We start from the raw sequence: 27,350 nt of genomic DNA, 5'->3' as shown, positions 1-27,350 counted from the left end.
TGGGAACACTGGCAGTGCTGGATGTGGGTGGACGTGAGCACTGGCAGTGCTGACTGCGGTGCGGGGCACTGGCAGCGCAGTCTGTTGGGGGGGGACTGGTAGTGCTGGCTGTGGGGGGTGCACTGGCAATGCTGGCTGTGGGAGCACTGGCAGTGCTGGCTGTGGAGGGGAGCACTGGCAGTGCTGGTTTTTGGGGATGGAGCGCTGACTTTGGGGGGGGTGCACTGGCAGTGCTGACGGTGGGGAGCACTGGCAGTGGTGGCTGTCAGGGGAGCACTGGCAGTGCTGGCTGGACGGTGGGAGCACAGGCAATGCTGTCTGTGGTGGAGAACGGCAGGGCTGGCTATGGGGGTAGCACTGGCAGTGCTGGATCTGGGAGGACGGGAGCACTGGCAGTGCTTGCTGTGGTGCGGCGCACTGGCAGTGCTGGCTGTGGAGGGGAGCACTGGCAGTGCTGGCTGTGTGGGTGGGAGCACAGGCAATGCTGGCTGTGGGGAGCACTGGCACTGCTGGCAGTGGGAGAGCACTGGCATTGCTGGCTGTGGAGGGGAGCACTGGCAGTGCTGGATGTGTGGTGGGAGCACTGGCTGTGCTGGCTGTGTGTGTGGGAGCACAGGCAATTCCGGCTGTGTGGGGAGCACTGGCAGTGCTGGCTGTGGGTGAACACTGGCAGTGCTTGCTGTGTGGGTGAGAGCACAGGCAATGCTGGCTGTGGGGAGCACTGGCACTGCTGGCAGTGGGAGAGCACTGGCATTGCTGGCTGTGGAGGGGAGCACTGGCAGTGCTGGATGTGTGGTGGGAGCACTGGCTGTGCTGTCTGTGTGTGTGGGAGCACAGGCAATTCCGGCTGTGTGGGGAGCACTGGCAGTGTTGGCTGTGTGGGGAGCACTGGCAGTGCTGGCTGTGGGTGAACACTGGCAGTGCTGGCTGTGTGGGTGAGAGCACAGGCAATACTGGCTGTGGGGAGAGCACTGCAGTTCGGGCTATGGAGGGGAGCACTGGCAGTGCTGGCTGTGTGGGGGAGCACTGGCTGTGCTGGCTGTGTGTCTGGGAGCACAGGCAATTCTGGCTGTGTGGAAGCACTGGCAGTGTTGGCTGTGTGGGGAGCACTGGCAGTGGTGTATTGGTGGGGAGCACTGGCAGTGCTGGCTGTGGGTGAACACTGGCAGTGCTGGCTGTGTGGGTGAGAGCACATGCAATGCTGGCTGTGGGGAGAGCACTGCAGTGCGGGCTATGGAGGGGAGCACTGGCAGTGCTGGCTGTGTGGGGAGCACTGGCTGTGCTGGCTGTGTGTCTGGGAGCACAGGCAATTCTGGCTGTGTGGGGAGCACTGGCAGTGTAGGCTGTGTGGGGAGCACTGGCAGTGCTTGCTGTGGGGGAGCACTGGCAGTGTTGGCTGTGTGGGAGCACTGGCAGTGCTGGATGTGGAGGGGAGCACTGGCAGTGCTGGCTTTGGGGTTTGAGCGCTGACTGTGGGGGTGCACTGGCAGTCCTGGTGGTGGGAGAGCACTGGCAGTGCTAGCTGTGAGGGGAAACACTGGCAGTGCTGGCTGGATGGGGGGAGCACAGGCAATGCTGGCTGTGGGGAGCACTGGCAGGGCTGGCTGTGGGGAACACTGGCAGTGCTGGATGTGGGTGGACGGGAGCACTGGCAGTGCTGACTGCGGTGCGAGGCACTGGCAGCGCAGTCTGTTGGGGGGGACTGGTAGTGCTGGCTGTGGGTGGTGCACTGGCAATGCTGGCTGTGGGAGCACTGGCAGTGCTGGCTGTGGAGGGGAGCACTGGCAGTGCTGGTTTTTGGAAATGGAGCGCTGACTTTGGGGGGTGGTGCATTGGCAGTGCTGACGGTGGGAGCCCTGGCAGTGCTGGATGTCAGGGGAGCACTGGCAGTGCTGGCTGGACGTTGGGAGCACAGGCAATGCTGTCTGTGGTGGAGAACGGCAGGGCTGGCTATGGGGGTAGCACTGGCAGTGCTGGATCTGGGAGGACGGGAGCACTGGCTGTGCTGGCTACGGTGCGGAGCACTGGCAGTGCTGGCTGTGGTGCGGCGCACTGGCAGTGCTGGCTGTGGAGGGGAGCACTGGCAGTGCTGGCTGTGTGGGTGAGAGCACAGGCAATGCTGGCTGTGGGGAGAGCACTGCAGTGCGGGCTATGGAGGGGAGCACTGGCAGTGCTGGCTGTGTGGGGGAGCACTGGCTGTGCTGGCTGTGTGTCTGGGAGCACAGGCAATTCTGGCTGTGTGGGGAGCACTGGCAGTGTAGGCTGTGTGGGGAGCACTGGCAGTGCTTGCTGTGGGGAGCACTGGAAGTGTTGGCTGTGTGGGAGCACTGGCAGTGCTGGATGTGGAGGGGAGCACTGGCAGTGCTGGCTTTGGGGTTTGAGCGCTGACTGTGGAATTGCACTGGCAGTGCTGGTGGTGGGTGAGCACTGGCAGTGCTAGCTGTGAGGGGAAACACTGGCAGTACTGGCTGGATGGGGGAGCACAGGCAATGCTGGCTGTGGGGAGCACTGGCAGGGCTGGCTGTGGGGAACACTGGCAGTGCTGGATGTGGGTGGACGGGAGCACTGGCAGTGCTGACTGCGGTGCGAGGCACTGGCAGCGCAGTCTGATGGGGGGGGGACTGGTAGTGCTGGCTGTGGGGGGTGCACTGGCAATGCTGGCTGTGGGAGCACTGGCAGTGCTGGGTGTGGAGGGGAGCACTGGCAGTGCTGGTTTTTGGGGATGGAGCGCTGACTTTGGGGGGGGTGCACTGGCAGTGCTGACGGTGGGAGCCCTGGCAGTGCTGGCTGTCAGGGGAGCACTGGCAGTGCTGGCTGGACGTTGGGAGCACAGGCAATGCTGTCTGTGGTGGAGAACGGCAGGGCTGGCTAAGGGTGTTGCACTGGCAGTGCTGGATCTGGGAGGACGGGAGCACTGGCAGTGCTGCCTACGGTGCGGCGCACTGGCAGTGCTGGCTGTGGAGGGGAGCACTGGCAGTGCTGGCTGTGTGGGTGGGAGCACAGGCAATGCTGGCTGTGGGGAGCACTGGCAGTGCTGGCAGTGTGGAGCACTGGCAGTGCTGGCAGTGGATGGGAGCACTGGCAGTGATGGCCGTGGTAAGGTGGGGTGCTCTTGCCGCGCTGGCTGTGGGGGATGGGAACACTGGCAGTGCTGGCTGTGCTTGGGGAAGACTGGCAGTGCTGTGTGTGTGGGAGCACTGGCAGTGCTGGCTGTGTGGTGGGATTACTGTCAGAGCTGGCTCTGTGGGGAGCACTGACAGTGCTGGATGTGAGTGTGAGCACTGAGATTGCTGGCTCTGGAGAGCACAGGCAGTGGGTGGGAGCACTGGCAGTGTAGGCTGTGTGGGGAGCACTGGCAGTGCTTGCTGTGGGGAGCACTGGCAGTGTTGGCTGTGTGGGAGCACTGGCAGTGCTGGAGGTGGAGGGGAGCACTGGCAGTGCTGGCTTTGGGGATTGAGCGCTGACTGTGGGGGTGCACTGGCAGTGCTGATGGTGGGAGAGCACTGGCAGTGCTAGCTGTGAGGGGAAACACTGGCAGTGCTGGCTGGATGGGGGAGCACAGGCAATGCTGGCTGTGGGGAGCACTGGCAGTGCTGGCTGTGGAGGAGAGCACTGGCAGTTCTGGCTGTGTGGTGGGAGCACTGACAGTGCTGGCTGTGGGTGGGGAGCACTGACAGTGCTGGCTGTGGGTGGGGAGCACTGACAGTGCTGGCTCTGGAGAGCACTGGCAGTGCATGGGAGCACTGGCAGTGATGGCCGTGGGAAGGTGGGGGTGCTCTTGCCGTGCTGGCTGTGGGGGATGGGAACACTGGCAGTGCTGGCTGTGCTTGGGGAAGACTGGCAGTGCTGTGTGTGTGGGAGCACTGGCAGTGCTGGCTGTGTGGTGGGATTACTGTCAGAGCTGGCTCTGTGGGGAGCACTGACAGTGCTGGATGTGAGTGTGAGCACTGAGATTGCTGGCTCTGGAGAGCACAGGCAGTGGGTGGGAGCACTGGCAGTGTAGGCTGTGTGGGGAGCACTGGCAGTGCTTGCTGTGGGGAGCACTGGCAGTGTTGGCTGTGTGGGAGCACTGGCAGTGCTGGAGGTGGAGGGGAGCACTGGCAGTGCTGGCTTTGGGGATTGAGCGCTGACTGTGGGGGTGCACTGGCAGTGCTGATGGTGGGAGAGCACTGGCAGTGCTAGCTGTGAGGGGAAACACTGGCAGTGCTGGCTGGATGGGGGAGCACAGGCAATGCTGGCTGTGGGGAGCACTGGCAGTGCTGGCTGTGGAGGAGAGCACTGGCAGTTCTGGCTGTGTGGTGGGAGCACTGACAGTGCTGGCTGTGGGTGGGGAGCACTGACAGTGCTGGCTGTGGGTGGGGAGCACTGACAGTGCTGGCTCTGGAGAGCACTGGCAGTGCATGGGAGCACTGGCAGTGATGGCCGTGGGAAGGTGGGGGTGCTCTTGCCGTGCTGGCTGTGGGGGATGGGAACACTGGCAGTGCTGGCTGTGCTTGGCGAAGACTGGCAGTGCTGTGTGTGTGGGAGCACTGGCAGTGCTGGCTGTGTGGTGGGATTACTGTCAGAGCTGGCTCTGTGGGGAGCACTGACAGTGCTGGATGTGAGTGTGAGCACTGAGATTGCTGGCTCTGGAGAGCACAGGCAGTGGGTGGGAGCACTGGCAGTGTAGGCTGTGTGGGGAGCACTGGCAGTGCTTGCTGTGGGGGAGCACTGGAAGTGTTGGCTGTGTGGGAGCACTGGCAGTGCTGGATGTGGAGGGGAGCACTGGCAGTGCTGGCTTTGGGGTTTGAGCGCTGACTGTGGGGGTGCACTGGCAGTGCTGATGGTGGGAGAGCACTGGCAGTGCTAGCTGTGAGGGGAAACACTGGCAGTGCTGGCTGGATGGGGGAGCACAGGCAATGCTGGCTGTGGGGAGCACTGGCAGGGCTGGCTGTGGGAACACTGGCAGTGCTGGATGTGGGTGGACGGGAGCACTGGCAGTGCTGACTGCGGTGCGGGGCACTGGCAGCGCAGTCTGTTGGGGGGGGACTGGTAGTGCTGGCTGTGGGGGGTGCACTGGCAATGCTGGCTGTGGGAGCACTGGCAGTGCTGGCTGTGGAGGGGAGCACTGGCAGTGCTGGTTTTTGGGGATGGAGCGCTGACTTTGGGGGGGGTGCTTGGCAGTGCTGACGGTGGGGAGCACTGGCAGTGCTGGCTGTCAGGGGAGCACTGGCAGTGCTGGCTGGACGGTGGGAGCACAGGCAATGCTGTCTGTGGTCGAGAACGGCAGGGCTGGCTATGGGGGTAGCACTGGCAGTGCTGGAACTGGGAGGACGGGAGCACTGGCAGTGCTGGCTGTGGTGCGGCGCACTGGCAGTGCTGGCTGTGGAGGGGAGCACTGGCAGTGCTGGCTGTGTGGGTGGGAGCACAGGCAATGCTGGCTGTGGGGAGCACTGGCACTGCTGGCAGTGGGAGAGCACTGGCATTGCTGGCTGTGGAGGGGAGCACTGGCAGTGCTGGATGTGTGGTGGGAGCACTGGCTGTGCTGGCTGTGTGTGTGGGAGCACAGGCAATTCCGGCTGTGTGGGGAGCACTGGCAGTGCTGGCTGTGGGTGAACACTGGCAGTGCTTGCTGTGTGGGTGAGAGCACAGGCAATGCTGGCTGTGGGGAGCACTGGCACTGCTGGCAGTGGGAGAGCACTGGCATTGCTGGCTGTGGAGGGGAGCACTGGCAGTGCTGGATGTGTGGTGGGAGCACTGGCTGTGCTGTCTGTGTGTGTGGGAGCACAGGCAATTCCGGCTGTGTGGGAGCACTGGCAGTGTTGGCTGTGTGGGGAGCACTGGCAGTGCTGGCTGTGGGTGAACACTGGCAGTGCTGGCTGTGTGGATGAGAGCACAGGCAATACTGGCTGTGGGGAGAGCACTGCAGTTCGGGCTATGGAGGGGAGCACTGGCAGTGCTGGCTGTGTGGGGGAGCACTGGCTGTGCTGGCTGTGTGTCTGGGAGCACAGGCAATTCTGGCTGTGTGGAAGCACTGGCAGTGTTGGCTGTGTGGGGAGCACTGGCAGTGGTGTCTGGGTGGGGAGCACTGGCAGTGCTGGCTGTGGGTGAACACTGGCAGTGCTGGCTGTGTGGGTGAGAGCACAGGCAATGCTGGCTGTGGGGAGAGCACTGCAGTGCGGGCTATGGAGGGGAGCACTGGCAGTGCTGGCTGTGTGGGGAGCACTGGCTGTGCTGGCTGTGTGTCTGGGAGCACAGGCAATTCTGGCTGTGTGGGGAGCACTGGCAGTGTAGGCTGTGTGGGGAGCACTGGCAGTGCTTGCTGTGGGGGAGCACTGGCAGTGTTGGCTGTGTGGGAGCACTGGCAGTGCTGGATGTGGAGGGGAGCACTGGCAGTGCTGGCTTTGGGGTTTGAGCGCTGACTGTGGGGGTGCACTGGCAGTGCTGGTGGTGGGAGAGCACTGGCAGTGCTAGCTGTGAGGGGAAACACTGGCAGTGCTGGCTGGATGGGGGGAGCACAGGCAATGCTGGCTGTGGGGAGAGCACTGCAGTGCGGGCTATGGAGGGGAGCACTGGCAGTGCTGGCTGTGTGGGGAGCACTGGCTGTGCTGGCTGTGTGTCTGGGAGCACAGGCAATTCTGACTGTGGGGGTGCACTGGCAGTCCTGGTGGTGGGAGAGCACTGGCAGTGCTAGCTGTGAGGGGAAACACTGGCAGTGCTGGCTGGATGGGGGGAGCACAGGCAATGCTGGCTGTGGGGAGCACTGGCAGGGCTGGCTGTGGGGAACACTGGCAGTGCTGGATGTGGGTGGACGGGAGCACTGGCAGTGCTGACTGCGGTGCGAGGCACTGGCAGCGCAGTCTGTTGGGGGGGACTGGTAGTGCTGGCTGTGGGGGGTGCACTGGCAATGCTGGCTGTGGGAGCACTGGCAGTGCTGGCTGTGGAGGGGAGCACTGGCAGTGCTGGTTTTTGGGGATGGAGCGCTGACTTTGGGGGGGGGTGCATTGGCAGTGCTGACGGTGGGAGCCCTGGCAGTGCTGGATGTCAGGGGAGCACTGGCAGTGCTGGCTGGACGTTGGGAGCACAGGCAATGCTGTCTGTGGTGGAGAACGGCAGGGCTGGCTATGGGGGTAGCACTGGCAGTGCTGGATCTGGGAGGACGGGAGCACTGGCAGTGCTGGCTATGGTGCGGCGCACTGGCAGTGCTGGCTGTGGTGCGGCGCACTGGCAGTGCTGGCTGTGGAGGGGAGCACTGGCAGTGCTGGCTGTGTGGGTGAGAGCACAGGCAATGCTGGCTGTGGGGAGAGCACTGCAGTGCGGGCTATGGAGGGGAGCACTGGCAGTGCTGGCTGTGTGGGGGAGCACTGGCTGTGCTGGCTGTGTGTCTGGGAGCACAGGCAATTCTGGCTGTGTGGGGAGCACTGGCAGTGTAGGCTGTGTGGGGAGCACTGGCAGTGCTTGCTGTGGGGGAGCACTGGCAGTGTTGGCTGTGTGGGAGCACTGGCAGTGCTGGATGTGGAGGGGAGCACTGGCAGTGCTGGCTTTGGGGTTTGAGCGCTGACTGTGGAATTGCACTGGCAGTGCTGGTGGTGGGAGAGCACTGGCAGTGCTAGCTGTGAGGGGAAACACTGGCAGTGCTGGCTGGATGGGGGGAGCACAGGCAATGCTGGCTGTGGGGAGCACTGGCAGGGCTGGCTGTGGGGAACACTGGCAGTGCTGGATGTGGGTGGACGGGAGCACTTGCAGTGCTGACTGCGGTGCGAGGCACTGGCAGCGCAGTCTGTTGGGGGGGACTGGTAGTGCTGGCTGTGGGGGCTGCACTGGCAATGCTGGCTGTGGGAGCACTGGCAGTGCTGGCTGTGGAGGGGAGCACTGGCAGTGCTGGTTTTTGGGGATGGAGCGCTGACTTGGGGGGGTGCACTGGCAGTGCTGACGGTGGGAGCCCTGGCAGTGCTGGCTGTCAGGGGAGCACTGGCAGTGCTGGCTGGACGTTGGGAGCACAGGCAATGCTGTCTGTGGTGGAGAACGGCAGGGCTGGCTATGGGGGTAGCACTGGCAGTGCTGGATCTGGGAGGACGGGAGCACTGGCAGTGCTGGCTATGGTGCGGCGCACTGGCAGTGCTGGCTGTGGAGGGGAGCACTGGCAGTGCTGGCTGTGTGGATGGGAGCACAGGCAATGCCGGCTGTGTGGGGAGCACTGCAGTTCGGGCTACGGAGGGGAGCACTGGCAGTGCTGGCTGTGTGGGGGAGCACTGGCTGTGCTGGCTGTGTGTCTGGGAGCACAGGCAATTCTGGCTGTGTGGAAGCACTGGCAGTGTTGGCTGTGTGGGGAGCACTGGCAGTGGTGTCTGGGTGGGGAGCACTGGCAGTGCTGGCTGTGGGTGAACACTGGCAGTGCTGGCTGTGTGGGTGAGAGCACAGGCAATGCTGGCTGTGGGGAGAGCACTGCAGTGCGGGCTATGGAGGGGAGCACTGGCAGTGCTGGCTCGGTGGGGAGCACTGGCAGTGCTGGCTTTGGGTAGCACTGGCAAAGCTGGCTCTGGGGGATCACTCGAAGTGCTGGCTGTGCAGGGGAGCACTGGCAGTGCTGGCTGAATGGGGGGGCACAGGCAATGCTTTCTGTGGGGAGCACTGGCTGAGCTGGTTGTGGGGAGCACTGGCAGTGCTGGCCGTGTGTGTGGAGCACAGGCAGTGCTAGCTGTGGCGGAGAGACCGCTGGCTGTGTTGCGGAGTACTGGCAGTGCTGTCTGTGGTGGAGAACGGCAGGGCTGGCTCTGGGGGTAGCACTGGCAGTGCTGGATCTGGGAGGACGGGAGCACTGGCAGTGCTGGCTGTGGTGCGGCGCACTGGCAGTGCTGGCTGTGTGGATGGGAGCACAGGCAATGCTGGCTGTGGGGAGCACTGGCAGAGCTGGCTGTTAAGGGGGAGCACTGGCACTGCTGGCTTTGGGGATGGAGTGCTGATTGTGTGTGTGGGGGGTGCACTGGCAGTGCTGGCGGTGAGAGCAATGGCAGTGCTAGCTGGATGGGGAGCACAGGCAATGCTGGCTGTGGGGGAGCTCGTCCGAGCTGTCCGTGGGGGTAGCACTGGCAGTGCTGCATCTGGGAGGACGGGAGCACTGGCAGTGCTGGCTGTGGTGCGGCGCACTGGCAGTGCTGGCAGTGGATGGGAGCACTGGCAGTGATGGCTGTGGGATAGAGGTGAGCACTGACCGTGCTGGCTGTGGGTGGGAATCACTGGCAGTGCTGGCTCTGGAGAGCACTGGCAGAGCTGGCAGCGGATGGGACTACTGGCAGTGATGGCGGTGGGGAGGTGGGGGTACACTGGCAGTGCTAGCTGTGGGTAGCTCTGGCAGTGCTGGCTGTGGGTAGGCTTGAGCACTGACAGTGCTGGCTGTGTGGTGTAGCACAGACAGTGCTGGCTGTGTGAGGGAGCACTGACAGTGCTGGTTCTGTGGTGGGAGCACTGGCAGTGCTGGCTGTGGGAGAGCACTGGCAGTGCTGGCTGTGGAGGGGAGTGCTGGCTGTGTGGTGGGTGTACTGGCTGTGCTGGCCGTGTGTGTGGGAGCACAGGCAATTCCGGCTGTGTGGGAGCACTGGCAGTGCTGGCTGTGAGGGGCAGCACTGGCAGTGCAGTCTGGATGGGGGAGGACAGGCAATGCTGGCTGTGGGAGTGAGCACTGGCAATGCTGGTTGTGGGGAGAGCACGGACAGTGCTGGCTGTGGTGCGGCGCAGTGGCAGTGCTGGCTGTGGAGGAGAGCACTGGCAGTGTTGGCTTTGTGGGTGGGAGCACAGGCAATGCTGGCTGTGGGGAGCACTGGCAATGTTGGCTGTGGGAGAGAACCGGCAGTGCTGGCTGTGGAGGGGAGCACTGGCAGTGCTGGCTGTGTGGTGGGAACACTGACAGTGCTGGCTGTGTGGTGGGAGCACTGACAGTGCTGGCTGTAGAGGGGAGCACTGGCAGTGCTGGCTGTGTGGTGGGAGCACTGGCAGTGCTGGCTCTGGAGAGCACTGGCAGTGATTGCTGTGTGGGGAGCACTGACAGTGCCGGCTGTGTGGTGGGAGCACTGACAGTGCTGCCTGTGTGGGGAGCACTGACAGTGCTGGCTGTGTGGTGGGAGAACTGACAGTGCTGGCGATGTGGGCGGAGTACTGACAGCGCTGGCTGTGTTGGGGAGCACTGACAGAGCTGGCTGTGTGGTGGGAGCACTGACTGTGCTGGCTATGTGGGTTGAGAACTGACAGTGCTGGCTGTGTGGGGAGCACTAGCTGTGGGGGAAGGGGGCTCTTGCTGCGCTGGATGTAGGGGGTGGGAATCACTGGCAGTGTTGGCTCTGGAGAGCACTGGCAGTGCTGGCAGCGGATGGGAACACTGGCAGTGCTGGCTTTGGGGATGGAGTGCTGATTGTGGGGGGAGTGCACTGGCACTGCTGGCGGTGGGGAACACTGGCAGTGCTGGCCGTGTGTGTGGAGCGCAGGCAGTGCTAGCTGTGGCGGAGAGACCGCTGGCTGTGTTGCGGAGCACTGGCAGTGCTGGCTTTGGTGTGCACTGGCAGTGCTGGCTTTGTGAATTGAGCGCTGACTGTAGGGGGGTGCACTGGCTGGCCTGGGGGTGAGCAATGGCAGTGATGGCTGTGTGTGTGGGAGCACTGGCAGTGTTGGCTGTGTGGGGAGCACTGGCATTGCTGGCTGTGGGGAGCACTGGCAGTGCTGGCTATGGGGGTAGAACTGGCAGTGTTGGCTTTGAGGATGGAGCGCTGATTGTGGGGGGGGGTGCATTGGCAGTGCTGGCGGTGGGGAGCACTGGCAGTGATGGCTGTGGATGGAGCACTGGCAGGGCTGGCTGTGGGGACCACTGGCAGTGTTGAATGTGGGAGGACGGGAGCACTGGCAGTGCTGGCAGTGGTGCGGGGCACGGGCAGTGCTGGCCTTGTGTTGGGAACACTGGCAGTGCTAGCTGTGGCGGAAAGAGCGCTGGCAATGTTGCGGAGCACTGGCAGTGATGGCTGTGGGGAAGCACCGGCAGTGCTGGCTTTGTGGAGCAATGGAAGTGCTAGATGTGGAGGGGATACTGCAGGTGCTGACCTTGGGGGGAGCACAGGTAGGGCTGGATGTGTGTCTGGGAGCACTGGCAGTGTAGGCTGTGTGGGGAGCACTGGCAGTGCTTGCTGTGGGGGAGCACTGGCAGTGTTGGCTGTGGGGAGCACTGGCAGTGTTGGCTGTGTGGGAGCACTGGCAGTGCTGGATGTGGAGGGGAGAACTGGCAGTGCTGGCTTTGGGGATGGAGCGCTGACTTTTGGGGTGCTCTGGCAGTGCTGGTGGTGGGAGAGCACTGGCAGTGCTAGCTGTGATGGGAAACACTGGCAGTGCTGGCTGGATGGGGGGAGCACAGGCAATGCTGGCTGTGGGGAGCACTGGCAGGGCTGGCTGTGGGGAACACTGGCAGTGCTGGATGTGGGAGGACGGGAGCACTGGCTGTGCTGGCTGCGGTGCGGGGCACTGGCAGCCCCGCACGACAGTGCTGGCTGTCTGGGGGACACTGGCTGTGGGGATGGTGCTCTGACTGGGGGTGTGTGCACTGGCAGTGCTGGCTGTGTGTGTGGTAGCACAGGCAATTCTGGCTGTGTGGGGAGCACTGGCAATGCTGTCTGTGGGGTAGGACTAGTAGTGCTGGCTGTGGGGGGAGCACTGGCAATGCTGGCTGTGGGGAGCACTGGCAGAGTTGGCTGTGGTGGGAGCACTGGCAGTGCTGCCTTTGGGGATGGAGCGCTGACTGTGGGAGCACTGGCAGTGCTGGCTAGATGGGGGAGCACAGGCAATGGTGGCTGTGGGGAGCACGGCAGGGCTGGCTGTGGGGGTAGCACTGGCAGTGCTGGATCTGAGAGGACGGGAGCACTGGCAGTGCTGGCTGTGGTGCGGCGCACTGGCAGTGCTGGCTGTGGAGGGGAGAACTGGCAGTGCTGGCTTTGGGGATGGAGCGCTGACTTTTGGGGTGCTCTGGCAGTGCTGGTGGTGGGAGAGCACTGGCAGTGCTAGCTGTGATGGGAAACACTGGCAGTGCTGGCTGGATGGGGGGAGCACAGGCAATGCTGGCTGTGGGGAGCACTGGCAGGGCTGGCTGTGGGGAACACTGGCAGTGCTGGATGTGGGAGGACGGGAGCACTGGCTGTGCTGGCTGCGGTGCGGGGCACTGGCAGCCCCGCACGACAGTGCTGGCTGTCTGGGGGACACTGGCTGTGGGGATGGTGCTCTGACTGGGGGTGTGTGCACTGGCAGTGCTGGCTGTGTGTGTGGTAGCACAGGCAATTCTGGCTGTGTGGGGAGCACTGGCAATGCTGTCTGTGGGGTAGGACTAGTAGTGCTGGCTGTGGGGGGAGCACTGGCAATGCTGGCTGTGGGGAGCACTGGCAGAGTTGGCTGTGGTGGGAGCACTGGCAGTGCTGCCTTTGGGGATGGAGCGCTGACTGTGGGAGCACTGGCAGTGCTGGCTAGATGGGGGAGCACAGGCAATGGTGGCTGTGGGGAGCACGGCAGGGCTGGCTGTGGGGGTAGCACTGGCAGTGCTGGATCTGAGAGGACGGGAGCACTGGCAGTGCTGGCTGTGGTGCGGCGCACTGGCAGTGCTGGCTGTGGAGGGGAGCACTGGCAGTGCTGGCACTGGATGGGAGCACTGGCAGTGATGGCTGTGGGACAGAGGTGAGCACTGACAGTGCTGGCTGTGGGTGGGAATCACTGGCAGTGCTGGCTCTGGAGAGCACTGGCAGTGCTGGCAGCCGATGGGAGCACTGGCAGTGATGGCGGTGGGGAGGTGGGGGTGCACCGACAGTGATGGCTGTGGGTAGCTCTGGCAGTGCTGGCTGTGAGTGGGCGTGAGCACTGACAGTGCTGGCTGTGTGGTGGAGCACAGACAGTGCTGGCTGTGTGAGGGAGCACTGACAGTGCTGGTTGTGTGGTGGGAGCACGGGCAGTGCTGGCTGTGGGAGAGCACTGGCAGTGCTGGCTGTGGAGGGGAGCACTGGCAGTGCTGGCTGTGTGGTGGGAGCACTGGCTGTGCTGGCTGTGTGTGTGGGATCACAGGCAATTCCGGCTGTGTGGAAGCACTGGCAGTGCTGGCTGTGAGGGGCAGCACTGGCAGTGCAGTCTGGATGGGGGAGGACAGGCAATGCTGGCTGTGGGAGTGAGCACTGGCAATGCTGGTTGTGGGGAGAGCACGGACAGTGCTGGCTGTGGAGGGGAGCACTGGCAGTGCTGACTTTGTGGGGGAGCATTGGCTGTGCTGGCTGTGCGTGTGTGGGGGCACAGGCAACTCAGGCTGTGTGGGAGCACTGGCAGTGCTGGCTGTTGTGCGGCGCACTGGCAGTGCTGGCTGTGGAGTGGAGCACTGGCAGTGCTGGCTTTGTGGGTGGGAGCACAGGCAATGCTGGCTGTGGGAGCACTGGCAATGTTGGCTGTGGGAGAGCACTGGCAGTGCAGGCTGTGGAGGGTAGCACTGGCAGTGCTAGATGTGGGAGGACGGGAGCACTGGCAGTGCTGGCTGGGGCGCGGGGCACTGGCAGTGCTGGCTTTGGAGGGGAGCACTGGCAGTGCTGGCTTTGTGGGTGGCAGCACAGGCAATGCTGGCTGTGGGGAGCACTGGCAATGCTGGCTGTGGGAGAGCACTGGCAGTGCTGGCTGTGGAGGGGAGCACAGACAATTCTGGCTGTGTGGGAGCACTGGCAGTGCTGACTGTTGTGGGGAGCACTGGCAATGCTGGCTGTGGGAGCACTGGCAGTGCTGGCTGTGGAGGGGAGCACTGGCAGTGCTGGCTTTGGGGATGGAGTGCTGATTATGGGGGGGGAGTGCACTGGCAGTGCTGGCGGTGGGGAGCACTGGCAGTGCTGGATATGGGAGGACGGGAGCACTGGCAGTGCTGGCTGTGGGGTTCACTGGCAGTGCTGGCTGTTAAGTGGGAGCACTGGCACTGCTGGCTTTGGGGATGGAGTGCTGATTGTGTGGGGGGGGTGCACTGGCAGTGCTGGCGGTGGGAGCACTGGCAGTGCTAGCTGGATGGGGAGCACAGGCAATGCTGGCTGTGGGGGAGCACGTCAGAGCTGTCCGTGGGGGTAGCACTGGCAGTGCTGCATCTGGGAGGACGGGAGCACTGGCAGTGCTGGCTGTGGTGCGACGCACTGGCAGTGCTGGCAGTGGATGGGAGCACTGGCAGTGATGGCTGTGGGATAGAGGTGAGCACTGACAGTGCTGGCTGTGGGTGGGAATCACTGGCAGTGCTGGCAGCGGATGGGAGCACTGGCAGTGATGGCGGTGGGGAGGTGGGGGTGCACTGGCAGTGCTGGCTGTGGGTAGCTCTGGCAGTGCTGGCTGTGGGTGGGCGTGAGCACTGACAGTGCTGGCTGTGTGGTGGAGCACAGACAGTGCTGGCTGTGTGAGGGAGCACTGACAGTGCTGGCTGTGTGGTGGGAGCACTGACAGTGCTGGCTGTGTGGTGGGAGCACTGACAGTGCTGGCTGTCTGGTCGCAGCACTGACAGTGCTGGCTGTGTGGTGGGAGCACTGACAGTGATGGCTGTGTGGTGGGAGCACTGACAGTGCTGGTTGTGTGGGGGAGCACTGACAGAGCTGGCTGTGGAGGGGAGCACTAGCAGTGCTGGCTGTGTGGTGGATGCACTGGCTGTGCTGGCCGTGTGTGTGGGAGCACAGGCAATTCCGGCTGTTTGGGAGCACTGGCAGTGCTGGCTGCGAGGGGCAGCACTGGCAGTGCAGTCTGGATGGGGGAGGGCAGGCAATGCTGGCTGTGGGAGTGAACACTGGCAATGCTGGTTGTGGGGAGAGCACGGACAGTGCTGGCTGTGGTGCGGCGCAGTGGCAGTGCTGGCTGTGGAGGGGAGCACTGGCAGTGCTGGCTTTGTGGGTGGGAGCACATTAAATGCTGGCTGTGGGAGCACTGGCAATGCTGGCTGTGGGAGAGAACTGGCAGTGCTGGCTGTGGAGGGGAGCACGGGCAGTGCTGGCTGTGTGGTGGGAGCACAGACAGTGCTGGCTGTGGGTGGGGAGCACTGGCAGTGCTGGCTCTGGAGAGCACTGGCAGTGATTGCTGTGGGGGGAGCACTGACAGTGCTGGCTGTGTGGTGGGAGCACGGACAGTGCTGCCTGTGTGGGGAGCACTGACAGTGCTGGCTGTGTGGTGGAGCACTAGCAGTGCTGTCTGTGTGGTGGGTGCACTGACAGTGCTGGCTGTGTGGTGGGAGAACTGACAGTGCTGGCGATGTGGGCGGAGTACTGACAGAGCTGGCTGTGTTGGGGAGCACTGACAGTGCTGGCTGTGTGGGGGGAGCACTGACTGCTGGCTATGTGGGTTGAGCACTGGCAGTGCTGGCTGTGAGGGATGGGGGCTCTTGCTGCGCTGGCTGTAGGGGGTGGGAATCACTGGCAGTGATGGCTCTGGAGAGCACTGGCAGTGCTGGTAGCGGATGGGAGCACTGGCAGTGCTGGCTTTGGGGATGGAGTGCTGATTGTGGGGGGAGTGAACTGGCAGTGCTGGCGGTGGGGAACACTGGCAGTGCTGGATATGGGAGGACGGGAGCACTGGCAGTGCTGGCTGTAGGGAGCACTGGAAGTGCTTGCTGTTGAGGGAGAGCACTGGCACTGCTGGCTTTGGGGATAGAGTGCTGATTGTGGGGGGGGGCACTGGCAGTGCTGGCGGTGGGGAGCACTGGCAGTGCTAGCTGTGGGTAGCTCTGTTAGTGCTGGCTGCGGGTGGGCGTGAGCACAGGCAATGCTGGCTGTGGGGGAGCACGTCAGAGCTGGCTGTGGGGGTAGCACTGGCAGGGCTGCATCTGGGAGGACGGGAGCACCGGCGGTGCTGGCTGTGGTGCGGCGCACTGGCCGTGCTGGCTGTGGAGGGGAGCACTGGCAGTGTTGGCTTTGTGGGTGGGAGCACAGGCAATGCTGGCTGTGGGGAGCACTGGCAATGCTGGCTGTGGGAGAGCACTGGCAGTGCTGGCTGTGGAGGGGAGCACTGGCAGTGCTGGCTGTGTGGTGGGAGCACTGGCTGTGTGTGTGGGATCACAGGCAATTCCGGCTGTGTGGAAGCACTGGCAGTGCTGGCTGTGAGGGGCAGCACTGGCAGTGCAGTCTGGATGGGGGAGGACAGGCAATGCTGGCTGTGGGAGTGAGCACTGGCAATGCTGGTTGTGGGGAGAGCACGGACAGTGCTGGCTGTGGAGGGGAGCACTGGCAGTGCTGACTTTGTGAGGGAGCACTGGCTGTGCTGGCTGTGCGTGTGTGGGGGCACAGGCAACTCAGGCTGTGTGGGAGCACTGGCAGTGCTGGCTGTTGTGCGGCGCACTGGCAGTGCTGGCTGTGGAGTGGAGCACTGGCAGTGCTGGCTTTGTGGGTGGGAGCACAGGCAATGCTGGCTGTGGGAGCACTGGCAATGTTGGCTGTGGGAGAGCACTGGCAGTGCAGGCTGTGGAGGGTAGCACTGGCAGTGCTAGATGTGGGAGGACGGGAGCACTGGCAGTGCTGGCTGGGGCGCGGGGCACTGGCAGTGCTGGCTTTGGAGGGGAGCACTGGCAGTGCTGGCTTTGTGGGTGGCAGCACAGGCAATGCTGGCTGTGGGGAGCACTGGCAATGCTGGCTGTGGGAGAGCACTGGCAGTGCTGGCTGTGGAGGGGAGCACAGACAATTCTGGCTGTGTGGGAGCACTGGCAGTGCTGACTGTTGTGGGGAGCACTGGCAATGCTGGCTGTGGGAGCACTGGCAGTGCTGGCTGTGGAGGGGAGCACTGGCAGTGCTGGCTTTGGGGATGGAGTGCTGATTATGGGGGGGGAGTGCACTGGCAGTGCTGGCGGTGGGGAGCACTGGCAGTGCTGGATATGGGAGGACGGGAGCACTGGCAGTGCTGGCTGTGGGGTTCACTGGCAGTGCTGGCTGTTAAGTGGGAGCACTGGCACTGCTGGCTTTGGGGATGGAGTGCTGATTGTGTGGGGGGGGTGCACTGGCAGTGCTGGCGGTGGGAGCACTGGCAGTGCTAGCTGGATGGGGAGCACAGGCAATGCTGGCTGTGGGGGAGCACGTCAGAGCTGTCCGTGGGGGTAGCACTGGCAGTGCTGCATCTGGGAGGACGGGAGCACTGGCAGTGCTGGCTGTGGTGCGACGCACTGGCAGTGCTGGCAGTGGATGGGAGCACTGGCAGTGATGGCTGTGGGATAGAGGTGAGCACTGACAGTGCTGGCTGTGGGTGGGAATCACTGGCAGTGCTGGCAGCGGATGGGAGCACTGGCAGTGATGGCGGTGGGGAGGTGGGGGTGCACTGGCAGTGCTGGCTGTGGGTAGCTCTGGCAGTGCTGGCTGTGGGTGGGCGTGAGCACTGACAGTGCTGGCTGTGTGGTGGAGCACAGACAGTGCTGGCTGTGTGAGGGAGCACTGACAGTGCTGGCTGTGTGGTGGAAGCACTGACAGTGCTGGCTGTGTGGTGGGAGCACTGACAGTGCTGGCTGTCTGGTCGCAGCACTGACAGTGCTGGCTGTGTGGTGGGAGCACTGACAGTGATGGCTGTGTGGTGGGAGCACTGGCAGTGCTGGTTGTGTGGGGGAGAACTGACAGAGCTGGCTGTGGAGGGGAGCACTAGCAGTGCTGGCTGTGTGGTGGATGCACTGGCTGTGCTGGCCGTGTGTGTGGGAGCACAGGCAATTCCGGCTGTTTGGGAGCACTGGCAGTGCTGGCTGCGAGGGGCAGCACTGGCAGTGCAGTCTGGATGGGGGAGGGCAGGCAATGCTGGCTGTGGGAGTGAACACTGGCAATGCTGGTTGTGGGGAGAGCACGGACAGTGCTGGCTGTGGTGCGGCGCAGTGGCAGTGCTGGCTGTGGAGGGGAGCACTGGCAGTGTTGGCTTTGTGGGTGGGAGCACATTAAATGCTGGCTGTGGGAGCACTGGCAATGCTGGCTGTGGGAGAGAACTGGCAGTGCTGGCTGTGGAGGGGAGCACGGGCAGTGCTGGCTGTGTGGTGGGAGCACAGACAGTGCTGGCTGTGGGTGGGGAGCACTGGCAGTGCTGGCTCTGGAGAGCACTGGCAGTGATTGCTGTGTGGGGAGCACTGACAGTGCTGGCTGTGTGGTGGGAGCACGGACAGTGCTGCCTGTGTGGGGAGCACTGACAGTGCTGTCTGTGTGGTGGAGCACTAGCAGTGCTGTCTGTGTGGTGGGTGCACTGACAGTGCTGGCTGTGTGGTGGGAGAACTGACAGTGCTGGCGATGTGGGCGGAGTACTGACAGAGCTGGCTGTGTTGGGGAGCACTGACAGTGCTGGCTGTGTGGGGGGAGCACTGACTGCTGGCTATGTGGGTTGAGAACTGACAGTGCTGGCTGTGTGGGGAGCACTGGCAGTGCTGGCTGTGAGGGATGGGGGCTCTTGCTGCGCTGGCTGTAGGGGGTGGGAATCACTGGCAGTGATGGCTCTGGAGAGCACTGGCAGTGCTGGTAGCGGATGGGAGCACTGGCAGTGCTGGCTTTGGGGATGGAGTGCTGATTGTGGGGGGAGTGAACTGGCAGTGCTGGCGGTGGGGAACACTGGCAGTGCTGGATATGGGAGGACGGGAGCACTGGCAGTGCTGGCTGTAGGGAGCACTGGAAGTGCTTGCTGTTGAGGGAGAGCACTGGCACTGCTGGCTTTGGGGATAGAGTGCTGATTGTGGGGGGGGGGCACTGGCAGTGCTGGCGGTGGGGAGCACTGGCAGTGCTAGCTGTGGGTAGCTCTGGCAGTGCTGGCTGTGGGTGGGCGTGAGCACAGGCAATGCTGGCTGTGGGGGAGCACGTCAGAGCTGGCTGTGGGGGTAGCACTGACAGGGCTGCATCTGGGAGGACGGGAGCACTGGCGGTGCTGGCTGTGGTGCGGCGCACTGGCCGTGCTGGCAGTGGAGGGGAGCACTGGCAGTGTTGGCTTTGTGGGTGGGAGCACAGGCAATGCTGGCTGTGGGGAGCACTGGCAATGCTGGCTGTGGGAGAGCACTGGCAGTGCTGGCTGTGGAGGGGAGCACTGGCAGTGCTGGCTGTGTGGTGGGAGCACTGACAGTGCTGGCTGTGGGTGGGGAGCACTATCAGTGCTGGCAGTGGATGGGAGCACTGGCAGTGATGGCCGTGGGAAGGTGGGGGTGCTCTGGCCGTGCTGGCTGTGGGGGATGGGAACACTGGCAGTGCTGGCTGTGCGTGGGGAAGACTGGCAGTGCTGCCTGTGTGGGAGCACTGGCAGTGCTGGCTGTGTGGTGGGTTTACTGTCAGAGCTAGTTGTGTGGGGAGCACTGACAGTGCTGGATGTGAGTGTGAGCACTCAGATTGCTGGCTCTGGAGAGCACTGGCAGTGGGTGGGAGCACTGGCAGTGATGGCTGTGGGATAGAGGTGAGCACTGACAGTGCTGGCTGTGGGTGGGAATCACTGGCAGTGCTGGCTCTGGAGAGCACTGGCAGTGCTGGGAGCGGATGGGAGCACTGGCAGTGATGGCGGTGGGGAGATGGGGGTGCACTGGCAGTGCTGGCTGAGGGTAGATCTGGCAGTGCTGGCTGTGGGTGGGCTTGAGCACTGACAGTGCTGGCTGTTTGGGGTTGGTGCACGGACAGTGCTGGCTGTGTGGGGGGACACTGACCGTGCTGGCTGTGTGGTGGGAGCACTTACAGTGCTGGCTGTGTGGGGGAGCACTGAATGTGCTGGCTGTGTAGTGGGAGCACTGACAGTGATGGCTGTGTGAGGGAGTACTGACAGTGCTGGCTGTGTGGTGGGAGCACTGACAGTGCAGGCTGTGTGGTGGGAGCACTGACAGTGCAGGCTGTGTGTGGGGAGCACTGACAGTGCTGGCTGTGTTGTGGGAGCACTGGCAGCGCTGGCTGTGTGGTTGGAGCACTGACAGTGCTGGCTGTGTGGTGGGAGCACTGACAGTGCAGGCTGTGTCTGGGGAGCATTGACAGTGCTGGCTGTGTTGTGGGAGCACAGACAGTGCTGGCTGTGTGGTGGGAGCAGTGACAGTGCTGGCTGTGTGGAGGGAGCACTGACAGTGCTGGCTGTGTGTGCAGGGGGGTGGGGGGCACTGACATTGCTGGCTGTGTGGGTGAGCACTGATAGTGCTGGCTGTGAGGGGGAGCACTGGCAGTGCTGGCTCTGTGGCGGAGCACTGACAGTGCTGGCTGTGTGGTTGGAGCACTGACAGTGCTGGCTGTGTTGGGAGAGCACTGGCAGTGCTGGCTGTGTGGGGGGGGCACTGATATTGCTGGCTGTGTGGGGGAGCACTGAGAGTGCTAGCTGTGTGGTAGGAGCACGGGCAGAGCTGGCTGTGGGTCAGGGCACTGGCAGAGCTGGCTGTGGGGACCACTGGCAGTGTTGTGTGAGGGGCATTAGCAGTGCTGGCTCTTGACGTAGACCATGCAGTTCTGGCTGTGGGGGGCACTGGCAGTTCTGGTTGTGGGGGTGAGCTATGGCAGTGCTGGCTGTGTGGGGGAAGCAGTGACAGTGCTGTCTGTGTGGGGGAAGCATTGACAGTGCTGGCTCTGTGGTGGGAGCAGTGACAGTGCTGGCTGTGTGGGGGGAGCACTGACCGTGCTGGCTGTGTGGGGGGAGCACTGACAGTGCTGGCTGTGTGGGGAGAGCACTGACAGTGCTGGCTGTGTGGGGAGAGCACTGACAGTGCTGGCTGTGTGGGGAGCACTGACAGTGCTGGCTGTGTGGGGGATCACTGACAGTGCTGGCTGTGTGGGGGATCACTGACAGTGCTGGCTGTGTGGGGGAGCACTGACAGTGCTGGCTGTGTGGGGGGAGCACTGACCGTGCTGGCTGTGTGGGGAGCACTGACAGTGCTGGCTGTGTGGGGGAGCACTGACAGTGCTGGCTGTGTGGGGGGAGCACTGACAGTGCTGGCTGTGTTGGGAGCACTGACAGTGCTGGCTGTGTGGCGTGAGCAGTGACAGTGCTGGCTGTGTGGGGGAGCACTAACTGTGCTGGCTGTGTGGTGGGAGCACTGACAGTGCTGGCTGTGTGTGGGGAGCACTGTCAGTGTTGGCTGTGTGGTGGAAGCACTGACAGTGCTGGCTTTGTGGTGGAAGCACTGACAGTGCCGACTGTTTTGGTGGGGGGAGAACTGACAGTGCTGGCTGTGTGGGGAAGCACTGACAGTGCTGGCTGTGTGGTGGAGCACTGACAGTGCTGGCTGTGTGGGGGAGCACTGACAGTGCTGGCTGTGTGGGGGAGCACTGACAGTGCTGGCTGTCTTTTGGGAGCAGTGAGAGTGGTGGCTGTGTGGGGGAGCACTGACAGTGCTGGGTGTGTTGGGGGAGTGCTGACAGTGCTGTCTGTGTGGGGGGGATCACTGTCAGTGCTGGCTGTGTGGGGGGGAGCAGTGACAGTGCTGGCTGTGTGGTGGGAGCACTGACAGTGCTGGTTGTGTGTGTGTGGGGGCATGCACTGACAGTGCTGGCTGAGTGGGGGGCGCACTGACAGTGCTGGCTGTGTGTGGGGAGCACTGACAGTGCTGGCTGTGTTGTTGGAGCACAGACAGTGATGGCTGTGTGGGGGAGCACTGACAGTGCTGGCTGTGTTGTGGGAGCACTGACAGCGCTGGCTGTGTGGTGGGAGCACTGACAGTGCTGGCTGTGTGGTGGGAGCACTGACAGTGCTGGCTGTGTGGTGGGAGCAGTGACAGTGCTGGCTTTGTGGAGGGAGCACTGACAGTGCTGGCTGTGGGGACCACTGGCAGTGTTGTGTGAGGGGCATTAGCAGTGCTGGCTCTTGACGTAGACCATGCAGTTCTGGCTGTGGGGGGCACTGGCAGTTCTGCTTGTGGGGCTGAGCTATGGCAGTGCTGGCTGTGTGGGGGAAGCATTGACAGTGCTGTCTGTGTGGGGGAAGCATTGACAGTGCTGGATCTGTGGTGGGAGCAGTGACAGTGCTGGCTGTGTGGGGGGAGCACTGACCGTGCTGGCTGTGTGGGGGAGCACTGACAGTGCTGGCTGTGTGGGGGGAGCACTGACAGTGCTGGCTGTGTGGGGAGCACTGACAGTGCTGGCTGTGTGGGGGATCACTGACAGTGCTGGCTGTGTGGGGGATCACTGACAGTGCTGGCTGTGTGGGGGAGCACTGACAGTGCTGGCTGTGTGGGGGGGAGCACTGACCGTGCTGGCTGTGTGGGGGAGCACTGACAGTGCTGGCTGTGTGGGGGGAGCACTGACAGTGCTGGCTGTGTTGGGAGCACTGACAGTGCTGGCTGTGTGGCGTGAGCAGTGACAGTGCTGGCTGTGTGGGGGAGCACTAACTGTGCTGGCTGTGTGGTGGGAGCACTGACAGTGCTGGCTGTGTGTGGGGAGCACTGTCAGTGTTGGCTGTGTGGTGGAAGCACTGACAGTGCTGGCTTTGTGGTGGAAGCACTGACAGTGCCGACTGTTTTGGGGGGGGGAGAACTGACAGTGCTGGCTGTGTGGGGGAGCACTGACAGTGCTGGCTGTGTGGGGGAGCACTGACAGTGCTGGCTGTGTGGGGGAGCACTGACAGTGCTGGCTGTGTGGGGGAGCACTGACAGTGCTGGCTGTCTTTTGGGAGCAGTGAGAGTGCTGGCTGTGTGGGGGAGCACTAACAGTGCTGGGTGTGTTGGGGGAGTGCTGACAGTGCTGTCTGTGTGGGGTGGATCACTGTCAGTGCTGGCTGTGTGGGGGAGAGCAGTGACAGTGCTGGCTGTGTGGTGGGAGCACTGACAGTGCTGGTTGTGTGTGTGTGGGGGCATGCACTGACAGTGCTGGCTGAGTGGGGGGCGCACTGACAGTGCTGGCTGTGTGTGGGGAGCACTGACAGTGCTGGCTGTGTTGTTGGAGCACAGACAGTGATGGCTGTGTGGGGGAGCACTGACAGTTCTGGCTGTCCGGCGGGAGCACTGACAGTCCTGGCTGAGTGGAGGGCGCACTGACAGTGCTCGCTGTGTGTTGGGAGCACTGACAGTGCTGGCTGTGTGGGGGGAGCACTGACAGTGCTGGCTGTGGGGGGAGCACTGAAAGTGCTGGCTGTGTGGTGGGATCACTGACAGTTTTGGCTGTGTGTGGGGAGCACTGAATGTGCTGGCTGTGAGGTGGGAGCACTGACATTGCTGGCTGTGTGGGGGAGCACTGACAGTGCTGGCTGTGTGGTAGGAGCACTGACAGTGCTGGCTGTGTGGTAGGAGCACTGACAGTGCTGGCTGTGTGGTAGGAGCACTGACAGTGCTGGCTGTGTGGTAGGAGCACTGACAGTGCTGGCTGTGTGGGGAGCACTGACAGTGCTGGCTGTGTGGTGGGAGCACTGACAGTGCTGGCTGTGCGGTGGGAGCAGAGGCAGTGCTGGCTCTGTGGAGGGCACAGACAGTGCTGGCTGTGTGGTGGGAGCACAGACAGTTCTGGTTGTGTGGTGGGAGGACTGACAGTGCTGGCTGTGTGGTGGGAGCACTGACAGTGCTGGCTGTGTGCGGGCACTGACAGTGCTGGCTGTGCGGTGGGAGCACAGCCAGCACTGTCAGTGCTCCCACCACAAAGCCAGAACTGTCAGTGCTCCCGCCCACACAGCCAACACTGTCAGTGCTCCCCCCACACAGTCAGCACTGTCAGTGCTCCCACCACACAGCCAGCACTGTCAGTGCTCCCCCACACAGCCAGCACTGTCAGTGCTCCCACCACACAGCCAGCACTGTCAGTGCTCCCACCACACAGCCAGCACTGCCAGTGCTCCCGCACAAAACCGCGAGAGATGGAGAGGGGGAACCCCGCCCCCCCCCCCACCGAGCGATATGGAGAGAGGGGACCACCCCCACCGACAGCGATGGAGAGGTGGGACCCCCCCCCCCAATCCACTGAAAGAACATGGCTGAACCGATGGAGGGAGAAAAGAAAGGGGGGGGTAAACAAGGAGCAGCAGGTTCACACACCTGGTCGGCCAGGAAGGGCATCACGGATGGTCTGCGGGGCAGAGAGGGGAAGGGTTATGGAAAGGGAGGTTGGGGAGAGCTGGGGGTGGGGGGTCAGAAACGCTGAACTGAACGGCAACAGTTTGGAACTAGAGAAACGTAATAGAAAGCCTTTTCACTCTGATGAATGTAAACAACCCGCAATGCACAGAATTGTGGAAATGGCAATAAAAACATTTTTTCAATAAATTCAGAGTGCCCAGTTCAGTTTTTCAAATTAAGGGGCAATTTAGCGTGGCCAATCCACCTGCCCGGCACATCTTTGGGTTGTGGGGGTGAGTTGGCCAAGATAAATCAAAATTGCCCACAGTATCTAAAGATATTCAGGTTAGGTGGGCTGACAGCGATAGGGTAGGGGAATGGGCCTAGGCATGGCGCTCTCTTCAGGGTTTACACTGTCTCTGTCATTATTGTTTACACCTACAATGCTGCCAAACTTTCTATCAAACTTATATCTCGTTATCTTCAATCAATATTAAACAAAGTCAGACTGAGATACACCTGAACACACAGGCACACACACAGGCACACACACAGGCACACACACAGGCACACAGGCGCACACATACAGATACGCACACAGACACACACACCCAGGCACAGGCACACACACACACACACTGCAAATAAGTTACTGAGAAAAGCCCCCCGTCGCCAAACTCTGGCGCCTGTTCGGGTACACTGAGGGAGAATTCATAATGTCCAATTCACCAAACAGCACGTCCTTCAGGACGTCAGGGAGGAAACCAGAGAACCCGCATGAAACCCACGCGGACAAGGGGAGAACGTGCAGACTCCGCACAGACTGTGACCCAAGTCAGAAATCGAACCTGGGATCCTGGAGCTGTGAAGTCGCAGTGCTACCCACTGTGCTACCGTGTAACTTACAGTGCCGTGTAAAGAATGACACACATACACCCCCCCCCCACCCCCCAGACACACACACGCGTACAGAAAAACACATACTTAAATTCAGACAGATTGGGTCAATACATCTTTCAAATGGAGCGAGATCCATTCTCCACCTTTAACTTGGAGAGGTGCATCTGGCCTGTGTGTGACACAAGTCACACACTGACTCTGAACATCCTCACAGCAGCTTGGGGACAAGCATTTCTAAAGCACTTATAATGGAATACTATGTTGACAAATGTGAGGTTATCCATTTTGGTAGGAATAACAGCAAAAGGGATTATTATTTAAATGATAAAATATTAAAACATGCTGCTGTGCAGAGAGACCTAGGTGTGCTAGTGCATGAGTCGCAAAATTTTGGTTTTCAGGTGCAATAGGCGATTAAGAAGGCAAATTGAATGTTGTCCTTCATTGCTAAAGGGCTGGAGTTTAAGACTAGGGAGGTTATGCTGCAATTGTATAAGGTGTTAGTGAGGCCACACCTGGAGTATTATGTTCTGTTTTGGTCTCCCTACTCGAGAAAGGGCGTACTGGCACTAGAGGGTGTGCAGAGGCGATTCACTAGGTTAATCCCAGAGCTGAATGGATTGGATTACGATGAGAGGTTGCGTACACTGGGACTGTACTCGTTGGAATTTGGAATGATGAGGGGGTATCTTAGAGAAACATATAAAATTATGAATAGGATAGATAGGATACATGCGGGCAGGTTGTTTCCACTGGCGGGTGAAAGCAGAACTAGGGGGCATAGCCTCAAAATCATGGGAAGTAGATTTAGGACTGAGTTTAGGAGGAACTTCTTCACCCAAAGGGTGAATCTCTGGAATTCCTTGCCCAGTGAAGCAGTGGAGGCTCCGTCATTAAATGTTTTTAAGATAAAGATAGATAGTTTTTTGAAGAATAAAGGGATTAAGTGTTCGAGCCGGAAAGTGGAGCTGAGTCCACAAAAGATCTGCCATGATCTCAATAAATGGTGGAGCAGGCTCGAGGGGCCAGGTGGCCTACTCCTGCTCCTAGTTCTTATAACTTTTGGGTATCACAAACTGTTTCAAAGGCAATGAAGCGTTTTTGAAAAGTGGTAATTTAGGAAATGGACCAGCTCATTTCAGAGAGAGAGAGAGACTCAGAAACAGGATGAGATTGTGCTGTACATGTTTCAGAGCTGTCACTGAGACACACACACGAGATGTACAATATCAATTATTATTCTGAAGCATTTTGATTAAATCACCCCTGAGACTGAATTCCAGTGTTTCAGAGTAAAGCTTCATCTACACTGTCCATCAAACACTCACAACCCAAATACTGTCTGGCGTTAAATACAGAGTCAAAATCCCTCTGTCCTGTCCAAGGAATTTTTCATTGCACATAGTTATTTTTATTTTTTGGAAAAGCAGAACTTATGTTGCACAGAATCCCAGGGTGGAATCTTGTTTATTGCAATCATGAGTTCAGCACTTCACTTTCAAACGTGAAGTTTAAGCTCCGATTACAGGTGTCTGCTTGTCTCTGTCTGTGTATTCAATGTTCCTGTAGCTTTTTCCCTTCTCTGACGTATTTGAATAATAGGCCTTCGTTAATCAATCCTTTCTCACAGCACATGGAAGTTGTGAATCCTCAAGGCTCTCAGTCCAATGTAGTTAACAAACAACTGCATCCTTTGATCAGCAATCCATTTCCCAACTCTAAATAGATCTCACACATTTCCATACTGCAGGAATATCTCCATCAAAACTTCTAATCAGTTCCCCATACACTTGTTCACACTTGCCTGTCTGAAGTAAATTCCACTGACAGATTCCGAAAGCTGCACAGAAAAATGACTGGTTGTTTTAAACTTTGAAACGGAACTATTTTAACTTGTCCATCAGTCCACTTAAACAGGAATGTTGTCCCTGTGGGATGACAGTTTCTGAGCAAGACTGAAACATTGAGGGACCCCACGTACTACATTTGACAACATCTGTGGCACTTCCAAAATCTACGATACATTGCTGTCTGTATTGTGTGAATCCAGCTGTGAAATATCTGTACAGTTTCAACTTCCACTGTTTCTGCCTTCTCATCATTTAAAAATAACACAGTTCTAATCTTTTTCAGTCGAAAATACATCATCTTACGTTTCCCTACACTGAAATGCGTCCACCAGTTCAGTCTTCTGACAAAATAGTAATACTCTCAATTTGTTTCAGCAATGTTGCTTACAATGCTGTCTAATGTTTGGTGTCATTGGCAAAATAGGATGTGTAGCATTCTATCAAATTTTTTTAAAGGGCTAATGTACACAACAGAACTGTGTCTGTGTGCGCACGCACACATGTGTCTCTATAGGAGTGTATATGTGTGTACGCATGTATCTGTACACGTGTATGTATCTGTCAGTGTGTGCACGCGCATGTGTTTTTGTTTGACGAACTAATCCCACTGCCCCACTCTCTCCGCATAGCCTTGTGTCAATCCAAACATATCCTACTGCCCCATATGTCCCCAGAGCCAT

Source organism: Scyliorhinus torazame, chromosome 20 (assembly GCF_047496885.1).
Source record: "Scyliorhinus torazame isolate Kashiwa2021f chromosome 20, sScyTor2.1, whole genome shotgun sequence".
NCBI classification, from domain to species: Eukaryota; Metazoa; Chordata; class Chondrichthyes; order Carcharhiniformes; family Scyliorhinidae; genus Scyliorhinus; species Scyliorhinus torazame.
The sequence above is the reverse complement of the archived record's forward strand: the minus strand, read 5'-3'. Positions refer to the sequence as shown.